Consider the following 11,428-nt stretch of genomic DNA (forward strand, 5'->3'; position numbering starts at 1 on the left):
CTAAGAGTTCTCCAATCTAGTCAAGTTTAACACAATGGACAACATGCAACACTGAAGCTTCAAGAACTCAATTCAATGACAATTATTTTCTAAAATATGCTGTGTGACTGTATAGAGAACAGAATGCCAGTTCTATAGTTTCTTGGAAACAATTCTTAAATGTAATCTCTAAAGGAAGCTTGTTCGTAATGACATGTGCCTGGAGAGGGGAGAAGTCAAGAAATTCTACAGTTCCTCACTACCCACCCCTGTGAGTTCCCTACCAATTTGCTGACAAGCTCTGGTGATGACTCATTCCTTTCCTTTTGCTTGAGCCAATTCACTCTGTTCTCTGCCCTAAAACAAGGCAGGCTTACCTCAATTTTCTGTTTGATAAGAAAGACAAATCAAATATTCAGTCTAAGGAGTCAATTTAGCAAGAGAGAATAAAAGCAGTGAGCTGCAGCTCACGAAAGCTTATGCGCAAATAAATTGGTTAGTCTCTAAGGTGCCACAAGTCCTCCTTGTCTAAAAGCAGTCAGGTGTTTTTCACAAGACAACTCTTTTTCCAATCTGGCACTAATCTTTCATCAAAACTTCAGTGAAGATGGGAGAAAACACTTGTCTTTCCCTAATCTGAGTGAGCTCAAACAACTAATAACACCAACAGCATAGGCACTATAACACAAAAAAGAGAAAACATCTCTGTGCCCAGTTCAACAGAGGGAAATGAGCTGATACTCCATTTGGATTTCCAAAGATAAGCTACTGGGTATGTGCTTTATGCCAAAGAAGTTTCTGTTTGCTGAGACGCCGAAGAAGCTCTGAAACTGGAAATATTGTTTTAATTTTGTGTATGTTTTTAACAATCCTCATGTCTAAAACCAGCTCAGAGAGGAGCCATATTTGAATATTGTTTAAGTACAGTTTCCAAGCAACTCCATCTGGGCTTCTAAAAGTGAAAACTTCAAAATAATCAAAAAACAAACAACGGGCCCACCTAATGAAGCGTGATGAGCTTAAAAGCTCCTACGTTCAAAATATAGAACTGTGTTTAAATTGCAAAGAAAAATTTTAAATGACCTTATGACATTTTGCATAGTCTTCTTATATCAAAGTGAGATTTGTATTCCATTTTAACAGCCCATTCCAAAATAAATTGTGAAATTTTTTTGCATCAAGTGCCATATTGTGGAAAACCAGGAAATTAATACAAGCCAATTTTATTTTTTTTTAAAGATTCAAAATGACAAATAACTCAAATCAGAAATACTAACCCATCAAACCGGAAGCAAACATAGTGGTGTTTTCACAGCATTAAAGCAAAAAAGGGTAAAGATATTATTCAGTAAATAAAGTTAGAGTAGAAAAACTCAATTTCTTGTACCACATTCATCTCACTTTAGTTTGTCTACACTTGAAACACCGTTGTAGCACTTCAGCATAGACACTATCTACACTGATAGGAGGGGATCTCCTGTTGGCGTAGGTAATCCATCTCCCCTGTCTACTCCCATGGGTTAGGTCAGCTTAACCACATCGCTCAGGGGTGTGGATTTTCCACATCCCTGAGTGACGTAGCTGGGTTGACCTAACTTTTTAGCATACACCAGGCCTATGAGTTTACCATGTCTCTACTGGAAAATTGACAATGTATAGTGGAAAGTTAAAGGCCCAGGGTGCACATACTACTGAGCCATGTTCAATCTCCACTGAAATTTATAAGTAAATAAAAAATGAGTTTTTAATAGGCAATTGTTAAAATTCAAAGAGATGAGCAAGACAGTGCCAGATTTTCTGTATGTGAGACCTAAAAGAATGGGTGTTTAGAGTAGAAATGATGGAAACAAGAGAAAATAACAGAGGTATACAAAACAATGATCAGAGCAAAAAAGCCAGTACTCCAACTGATATACGCTCTCATAAATCACAGAGACACACCAATGAAACTGAGGGAGTAACAAATTTAATACTGATAAAAGGAAACTTTTTTTTAAACACCCAGCACAATTATCCTATGGAGCTCATTGTCAAAAGATATGATACTGACACCAGAGCTTAGTATGCTTAAAAATAGGCTTAGATGTTGAATATTAAAAAAGATGAAAGTTGGGATATTTATAAAAAGTCATGCTTCAGACCTTAAATCATCCACTAACTGATGGGGATAAGAAAAAAATTCCTCTATGGTTACAATATTTTAAATTGTCTATTATGAAGTCCCTTAGACTACTGTCTGATGTATTTGCCTAGACAGATCTCTGGTCTTACCTAGCATGGCACTTCCTATGTTCCTACGTGTAAAAAAAGGAACTTTAACCCTGAATCTCCAAGCCCTAAGGTGCTGCATTTTCAGTGTTCAAACAGTAATATTTACATGGAGACATTCTGCACTTTCTTCAACTCTTTAACAAGCGAATAAAGTACCAGACTAATCTGATCATAGGCAATACATTTATAGATAACAAAGAAAGATGATTCACTAGTTTAGCATGGCTTACAACTGACAACATGCTTCCCCCTCAAAAGCAATCAAAAAGTGCCACCCCTAAAGTTTGCAGAAATCATCTGATGTTAAATAGTACTATAGTACCTAATGAATCATTCTGCTCATCTACAGACTCTCTCATTTTAACCCAATTAAAAAAATGCCTTTATATGAACAGTCTACAATACCGGTTCTCTCTAGAAGAGAGTCTCCAGAATTGTACTTTAATAAGTCCTCTCCCAGAGGCCTCACAATAGTTAACCAATGCAGCATTCCACAACAGGGCAAAGTACAGAGGCAAGAACTGAGAGACAGATTACGTTCACAGTTCTGATACAGAAAACATAAATTCCACTTTCTGAATTGAAAACTGATACTTACAATTAGAGGTAATTAAGAATTATGAAATTGACCCTCTATTTCTGTTAGACACACACAGAAGATTTGCAACTACAGCCATGTCTCATTAAAAGACATGCACATTCATAGACATTCATTTCAGCATAGCATTCTCACAGGTATTTATATTCCTTCCTCTTGTCAAGCTCTCAATCTATCAAATGGATAATTTCTTTCCATCAATTGGGCTTATAAAAGTCAAACATTTCTATACTTTGAGTCACGGCGTGGTTGGGGTTTCTTTGTTTTGTTTTTTTAAACACTACTACTGCAGTTGTGAGTCAGAACCTGTGCTGTTCATTCAGGGGGTTCACAATTCACTTTCCATGTACACAGGAGCTTTGGAAGAAGACAACCTTCTTCCCACCCCCAACTGAAAAAGCCCGGAGAGAAAATGCAGCTTGTGACTAATCATGCTAACGAGCCACGGGAGGAGTCACCAGCACAACTCAGCAACTCCCACCCCCTACCTCAGACACAAACCACTTCTCGCAGCACCTCAATCCCCACATCTGCCCCCCGCCCCCCACCATGCCTCCACTCTGCCCCAGCCAGCCTCCCCTTCCCTCCAGGGCCCACGGGGGGTGTGCAACCCTCAGCCTCCCCGAGCACACACTGGCTCAGCGCATCCCCACTGACACACCTGTGCCATCTGCCCCCCACGTCATCCTACTCCCGCCGGCCCATCCCCCCAACTCGCCCTCCCCAGGCACCTCAGCCCCCCCCAGCAACTGCTCAGAGCCCTTCCTTTACCCCCCCCCCACTCCCCCACCTGGGCCCGGCTCCTTCCACCCCACAGCGGGAGGCTAAGCATGGCCCCAAGGACCTCCCCAATCCTCAGCCCAAGGCAGCCCCCATCACCTCATCACACCAGCCCCCCAATACCTCAGGCTCCGAGGCAGCCCCCCCTTCCACCCCACCCACCTCCGCCTCACCTGGGGGCAGCCCCCCCCAGCTCCACCTCCCCCGGAGCAGCCTCCCTCAGGGCAGCCCCCCCACTCCTCCTCACCTGGGGGCGCCCCCCGCTTCCCTAGGACACCCCCCCTCCCCCAGGGCAGCCCCCCCGGCTTCTCCTCCCCCGGGGCACCCCCCCTCCCCCAGGGCAGCCCCCCCGGCTTCTCCTCCCCCGGGGCACCCCCCCTCCCCCGGGGCAGCCCCCCCGGCTTCTCCTCCCCCGGGGCACCCCCCCTCCCCCGGGGCAGCCCCCCCGGCTTCTCCTCCCCCGGGGCACCCCCCCTCCCCCGGGGCAGCCCCCCCGGCTTCTCCTCCCCCGGGGCACCCCCCCTCCCCCGGGGCAGCCCCCCCGGCTTCTCCTCCCCCGGGGCACCCCCCCTCCCCCGGGGCAGCCCCCCCGGCTTCTCCTCCCCCGGGGCACCCCCCCTCCCCCGGGGCAGCCCCCCCGGCTTCTCCTCCCCCGGGGCAGCCCCCCTCCCCCGGGGCAGCCCCCCCGGCTTCTCCTCCCCCGGGGCAGCCCCCCTCCCCCGGGGCAGCCCCCCCGGCTTCTCCTCCCCCGGGGCAGCCCCCCTCCCCCGGGGCAGCCCCCCCGGCTTCTCCTCCCCCGGGGCAGCCCCCCTCCCCCGGGGCAGCCCCCCCGGCTTCTCCTCCCCCGGGGCAGCCCCCCCGGCTTCTCCTCCCCCGGGGCAGCCCCCCCGGCTTCTCCTCCCCCGGGGCAGCCCCCCTCCCCCGGGGCAGCCCCCCCGGCTCCTCCTCACCTGGGAGCGCCCCCGCCTCCCCCGGGGCAGCCCCCCCCCAGCTCCGCCTCACCTGGGGGCGCCCCCCGCCTCCCCCGGGGCAGCCCCCCCCAGCTCCGCCTCACCTGGGGGCGCCCCCCGCCTCCCCCGGGGCAGCCCCCCCGGCTCCTCCTCACCTGGGAGCGCCCCCGCCTCCCCCGGGGCAGCCCCCCCCCAGCTCCGCCTCACCTGGGGGCGCCCCCCGCCTCCCCCGGGGCAGCCCCCCCCAGCTCCGCCTCACCTGGGGGCGCCCCCCGCCTCCCCCTCCCCGCGGCCCGACCCCGGCTCCTCACCCTGGGCATTGAGCGCGGCTGTGTCCGTCCGAGCGGGCCCGGCGCCTCCCACACACCGGGCAGGGAGGGGGCGCGGCGACGGCGGCAGCCGCTCTGCCAGAGGAGGGGGTGGGGAATGACGAACGAGCCCGGCCGGCTGGAGCCGCCGCGGAGACCGTGAGCGAGCCCGCCTCGTCCGCCGGCTCCCCCGCGGGAAACGGCTCCTCCTCGGCCAGACACCCCCCCGCGCGCCGCGCCGCGCGATGGCCTGGTCCGCGCGCACTCCCCCGTCAGCATTGGTATGGTCCACCCCCCCCAGAGCCGCCATTGGTACGGCCCGTCCTCCCCCCAGTCCCGGCATTGGGATGACCTACTCAGTCACTTCCCATCAGCGTTGGTACGGGCCTTTCCCCCCCAAAACGGCAGGATGTGGCCGGTCTTACCCCCCCGATCAGCATTGGTACGGCTCATGTCCCCCAAACTGGCAATGGTATGGTTACCCTCCCCTTAAACCAGCATTGGTATAGTCCCTCCCAAAGGTAGCCTGGGCATAACCCATCCCGCACTGGAATAACCCGTTCCCGGCCAATTACCGTCTCTCATCTTCCCCCCCGCCCACGCCAAGTCAGCACTGGTTTGGTCCAGACCCCCCCCCACCAGAAATAAAATCAGTATTGGAATGGCCCATTTCCCCCACAATCTCATTGGCCTGGCCTAGGTGCCCTTCCCCCCTATCGATAGTGTCAGGATGGCCCCTTCCACTTCACAATCACAATTGGAATGCCCCATTCCACCCCAACACGAGTGGTGGTATGGCCCACACTGGTATAGGACCCCCCCCCATCTTGGTTTGCCCTACTCTGCTCCTCACACTGCCCCTCCCCCCACCACTTCCTTTCCCTTTGCTTCTCAGGGCCAGGTCACCATGAAGACTGTGGTATGCCAGGTGGACCTGCACCTGCCCAGCTAGGTATCAAAAGCCCTCTACTGCTAATGGTGATTCCCCTCCAGACTCCAGGGCTAGGCTGCTGTGCTTTGGAAACAGGAGGGACCCAATTCAATACCAGCTTGCTGGGAAATTTGTAGTGACAGCCAGGAAGTTCCTAGCTGGCCATGGATTTGTTGCAGTAATGATAAACAGACATTGAGAGCGGGGGCAGTGAACAAAGAGTCCTGGGTGTTGCATAGATGTTATTTCCCATAGAAAGCAAGAGGTAAATGCTGGTTGCATCACAAATTTCCAGGAAGCATCTTTTAATCTTGATTCTGCAGCCCTCAGCATACACAATGAGATTTCTCTTGTGCAAGTGATAATACTTCGCACTTGCATAGCATTTTGTACCCACAGACCTCAAAGCTTTTCACAAAGGCGGGTAAATATGAACCCCATTGTACAGAAGATGGAAGTGACTTCTCCGAGACCATGTATCAAGTCATTGGCACTGTAGAATAGCATCCAGATGTCCTGCCTCCCCAGCTGCTGATCCCTTAGTTTGTAGTCCCTTGGGACAGATACTTTGTCTTTCTATTCCCCTGTAAAGTGCCATGCATACTTGTGGCACTATATAAAATAATAAAAGATGCAGGATGGGTGGGAATTTACCCCCAAAATGTAGCCAAGGTTGAAGGTTGCCACTGACCAAGGATGCAGTTGTGAGACATTCCCTGCAGGTGGGGTTATCAGTATAAAAGGTGGGTCACTTGGGAAGAATTGCTCCATCTCAGATGCCACAAACCTTGAAATCTTTACCATCAAGTGCAGGTAACTCGCCAGATGAGAACTGCTGCATTCCTGCCCATGAGAACAAACTAACAGGCAGAAAATGGGGCCTTCCCAGGTGAAGTGTAAAAGCTGAGGATGACATGATAAGCCCGGCCCATGCCAAGGAAGATACCGAGCAGGGCGAAGAGAATGTCATGACTCAGCAGCCATTGTTGAAACTCTGCCATCGGCACTGGCCACGGATGAGAGGGGAATGATTTCAGGTTCAGGTGCCAGAAGCAGGTCTCCCTAACCGTCCGTCTATGATACTGTGGGCAGTGGTGACAGAGAGCTGGAACATCAGCCCAAGGATTCTGTTCTGTTGGGAGAGGACAAGAAGCAGGACAAGAACTCAGGGTACAGGGAGCGAGTGTTTGACTTGAGCAATATGCAAGGAAGAAAGCCCTTTTGGAGACGTTTCAGAGTAACAGCCGTGTTAGTCTGTATTCGCAAAAAGAAAAGGAGTACTTGTGGCACCTTAGAGACTAACCAATTTATTTGAGCATGAGCTTTCGTGAGCTACAGCTCACTTCATCGGATGCATACTGTGGAAACCTTTCCTTTTCTTTTGGAGACGGTATTTTCAGGAAAGATCAAGCTCTTGTAAGAAGTTGTATGGTTATTTAGAGAGGAGAAAGGGCCTTTGTAGGAGGAGAGGGACTATCCTCCCCTGGGAAAAGCACTGAGTGAGGCCAGGAAATCCCCACCCACCCTCTGCAACCTGAGTACAGCAGAGAGATTTCTGGTTCTCTAGCTCCCTTCTCCTCTATAATGAAATCACATTCATCACACACTAACTCATCTGACTGAGCGCCACCCCTGTTTGTCCCTCATAGCTCAGAGACAGTTATGCCTCTCCAGCAAGGTGGCATTTCATGGGCAGCTCTAGGGACGTATTTGGGCTCTTATGAACAACAGGCAAAGGGCAAGCATTTTAGTATATTGGTTTAGTGGTGCTGGAATAAGGCATCAGGATGACAGTCGCTGGGAACAAAGTCCTTGTTTATTATCTACCCCACACGAATAGCACAGGCAGGAGCAAGGCAATTTAAATGGTTCCACAGTTATCGACTAACCCACTTACTTTCACTGCGCAGGACTGCAGGTTGCCTGCAGGAGAGTTCAGGACCTCTGGCTCAGAAAACACAGGGTCCAAATTCCTGGCCAAATTCCAATTTAGGTAATTACATTCTGCCTCTCTCAATCCTCCTTGCAGTTCCAATTGGAGATGCTGCTCTTCCTTACTTCCTGTCCTAAACTGTTGGGTGATGCTACTGTGCAATGTTACCTGGCAGCCACGTTCCACCCAGGAAGTGGCCACACTTAAGAGTCATGCTTTGGCATCTCGTGAAAAGCAGCAGAGATCACACACTTTCCTACAATACAAGGAGTTGTGTATTTAATTCCATTCTGTTCAGTGATTAGGGATCTTGGCAGATCTTACTAGATAACAGGAAGTTATGTTCTTGATGGACAGTTTACGTACTAAGTCAATTCTTAAAGGCCTAGTGCCAATACTTTAAACTGTTTAGAACACTACATCCTTCAGTATTGATTCAAGTTATCTCATTCCTGGTCCATCTTACAGCAGGTGTCCTACATAATGTTCTCTGAGATCCCATTTCAGAGGAGATTCCATAGGGCAGGCGGGCTAGGCAGTGCCTACCCTGTTTTGAATCAGATTCATATTGATCTTTACCTGCTGCTCTAAATTAGCTCTAAGAGGCATCTGTACCTGTCAGAGTTGCATCTGACATGTAGGGCAGGTCAGGAAGAGACTGTCAGTTCCATATGTTGTGATAAAAACATGAAACCGCATGTTGGCCAACACAAAACAACTGCAAGACAGAAACCAAAGATAACATCGTGCTCAGTGCTCTGAGGAACTTGTCCCAGGAAGAAGGAAAAACAAATGACCATAAACCCTGGAGAAAAGCATGGTTGTGTTGTTCACCGAGCAGAGAAGTTTGATTGTGCTAGAAGTCACCAGCTAGTAATTAGGGGAGGTGGCAAGCATTGGAAAAGAGGGCAAACAGACTTGTCACGCTGCTTCTCTCAGTTCATGAACATATCTGTAGAGATACATTAGAGGGGATAAATGATTTTGGGTGGCACAAAGGGTCATAACACTGGCCCTCATGTATCCCACAGCTGTGGAGTTTGCCATGGAAATCCACCTCTTATGCACAATTGTGCTCCTGAATCCTAGTCTTCATTTTTAAAAAAAGTGTCTGGCCCTTACGGTTGCAAAGGGAACCCTGAAGACATGACCCAAATGTAACCAAGCTTGAGTCTATAGGCAGCCTGAAACAATAGCTCTGGGAGAGCAAAACAGTCTCACGTCTTCCCTTGGCATTTACCAAAGTGCTGATTCAAAGAGAAAGCTTAGATGGCTGGAGTAATGGGGTAAGATCGGGGGACTGAGGCCTGATCCAAAGTCCACTAACATCAATGACTCCAACTGACTCCACTGGGCTTTGGATCAGGCCCCAAATCCTGATCTCCGTTATTCTAGTGTAACTCATTGGACTTCCACAGGAGGCTACTCCAGTGAGATGAGTGGAGCCAGACCTGGGGCATTTACATACCTTACTGCCATTGGTGATTTATTATGATGTCAGTTCCCAATGTCAGACAAATACCCAACAAAAACAATGCATTCTGTATTCTGGGAATGGAAATAGTTCTCAAGCTTCATCCTGACAAGCTGAGAGCAGGGAGGGAGAAGGGAATTGGGAGAAGGCCCCAGAGCATGCGTAGAGGTAAGCAACAGGCACACAAAAGGGAGAACAGGTTGAGTAGCCTGATTCATCTGGCTGGGCTCCAGGTGGCTCCAGGGAAGCTGAAGTGAAAGGTATGAATGACACACTGATCTGCTTCCTTGTAGAAGGGGTGGAACACCGGATACAGATGACTCAGAGCTTGGGCTCAGCAGGACCCTGCCCCTTCTTACAGCTCTGACTCCACTTCTGGCTGGACTCCATCTAGAACAAGGAAGAGAAACCTGGATGAGAGTTTCAATCCTGGCCGCATGGCTGTAACTAACCAAAACGGTCATTCTCCCCCCCTCGCCCCTCCCCCACACCCAGTACTCACGCTCCTGTAAAACAGTGCCACATGCTTTCCTTTCCTGGTGTCATGTGGGATTATTGCCCTGGGCACAACATCAAGCAGGCATACTGTCTGGGTGTGACATTTATATAATGGGAGGGTGTTGAAGGGCCGCATCACTTAAGACCCGTGTATGTCCTAATTTGGGGGATTCAGTGGTGTATAGTCCTTGTGCTGAGCCCCTGCACAGGGCTATATTTCACTCTATGAAGGCCTTGGACGGAAGGCACTGTAGACACGGAAAGTTCTGAAGAGGACTTATGCTCTGTATGAGCTGGTGTTTTGATGTGCTTGGTTCTATTCTGAAAATTGGATTATTTTTCCTCTCCAAAGTTCCTGTTGTCTCATCTTTGCCTATTTGGGTATGTTTACACTGCAATTAGGCACCATAACTGGCCCGGGCCAGCTGACTCGGGCTCATGGGGCTTGGGTTAAGGGGATGTTTAATCGCATGTCCATGTTCAGGCTTGGGCTGCACCTCCCATCTTACAGGGCCTTAGAGCCCGGGCTCCAGCCCAAGCCCGAACATCTACACCGCAATTAAACAGTCCCTTAGCCCGAGGATCCCAAGTCAGCCGGCACAGGCCAGGCACCAGTTTTTAATTGTAGTGTAGACATACCCATTGTGGGCAGAGTGCACTCCACGTGCTGGTCTATTTCAAATACCCCACACTCACCACCAGAGGGCAGCAGAGCACAGCATTCAATAACACAGGGTGGGGAGTCTGAGACCAAAGGGGTTACAGAGGTAGAAGCTGATATTAACCTGTAATAATAATGAACGATGATGATCTTTTTGATCTGAGCCCCTGAACCCAAACTTCCTTTTTTTAGCAGAAGAGATTAAGAGAGGGATGCAAAGGAGAGAAAGACTCAGGACTCCCCTTCCAGGCCCCCTCTCAAGAGGAGCCCCCTAGAACCTCCACTGCTTTTTAGCTATGCAGGTAGCTGCAGCAGGAATGACACTGACAAAAGCTGGAACAAGAGTTCCTCTATTCTCCAATCCAGCACGAAAACCCTCCACATGGGCCCCTTCCCAGGCTGCAGATGGGCGTCTCTGTGGCACGCATCCATTTGTGAAGTATGCAATAGCTAGTGCCTAAAGCCCTCGAGGCTTCCTTCTCTCTGAAGCCAACATAGGCAGCCTTGTAGAGAACAGTCATCCCAATTTCAGAGGATAATTGTGATAGCACAGAAGCCAGAAGCCAGCACATCCACCAGGCAGTCCTCTGCTTCCTTATTACACCCATGTAGAACGGGGCAGAGGGCAGGAAGTGCAGGGAGGACCACACACTCGGCACTGGAATTGATCGACTTCCCAATTCCACCCAGAGGAAAAGAATATCCACCCTGTAGCTTTGCCTCGGGGATGGAGGGATGCTGCAGCCAGTTAAACAACCAACAATTAACTATTATTCACGTGTATTTCTGTAAACACAGAGGCCCCAACTAAGATTGGGGCCCTATTGTGCTCCGCGCTGTATATAATAAGAGAGCATCTCATCCCCAAAGAACAAACTCAAAAGACAAGACAAAGGGTGGGAGAAGGGAAGCGCTATCCACATTTTACAGATGGGGAACTGAGGCGATCAAGTGACTTGCCCAGTCTGTTGCAGAGCTAGGAACTGAAGCCAGATCTACTGAGTCCCAGCACTACCTTAACCAGCCAACCTTCCCACCTGTAAAA

At 50.3% G+C, this 11,428-nt stretch overlaps 1 protein-coding gene across 1 annotated transcript in view; it reads right to left on the reverse strand.

Annotated features, from left to right (window-relative positions):
- PTP4A2 (protein tyrosine phosphatase 4A2) overlaps nucleotides 1-5,131 on the reverse strand; it is a 30,754-nt gene extending 25,623 nt beyond the window's left edge. Inside the window, exon 1 of the mRNA XM_073317565.1 lies at nucleotides 4,890-5,131. The gene's annotated coding sequence lies outside the window, so the exon portion shown is untranslated. The remainder of the gene's footprint in view (nucleotides 1-4,889) is intronic.
- Nucleotides 5,132-11,428: the final 6,297 nt, after the last annotated feature.

This window comes from Lepidochelys kempii, chromosome 19 (assembly GCF_965140265.1).
Source record: "Lepidochelys kempii isolate rLepKem1 chromosome 19, rLepKem1.hap2, whole genome shotgun sequence".
Classification (NCBI taxonomy): domain Eukaryota; kingdom Metazoa; phylum Chordata; order Testudines; family Cheloniidae; genus Lepidochelys; species Lepidochelys kempii.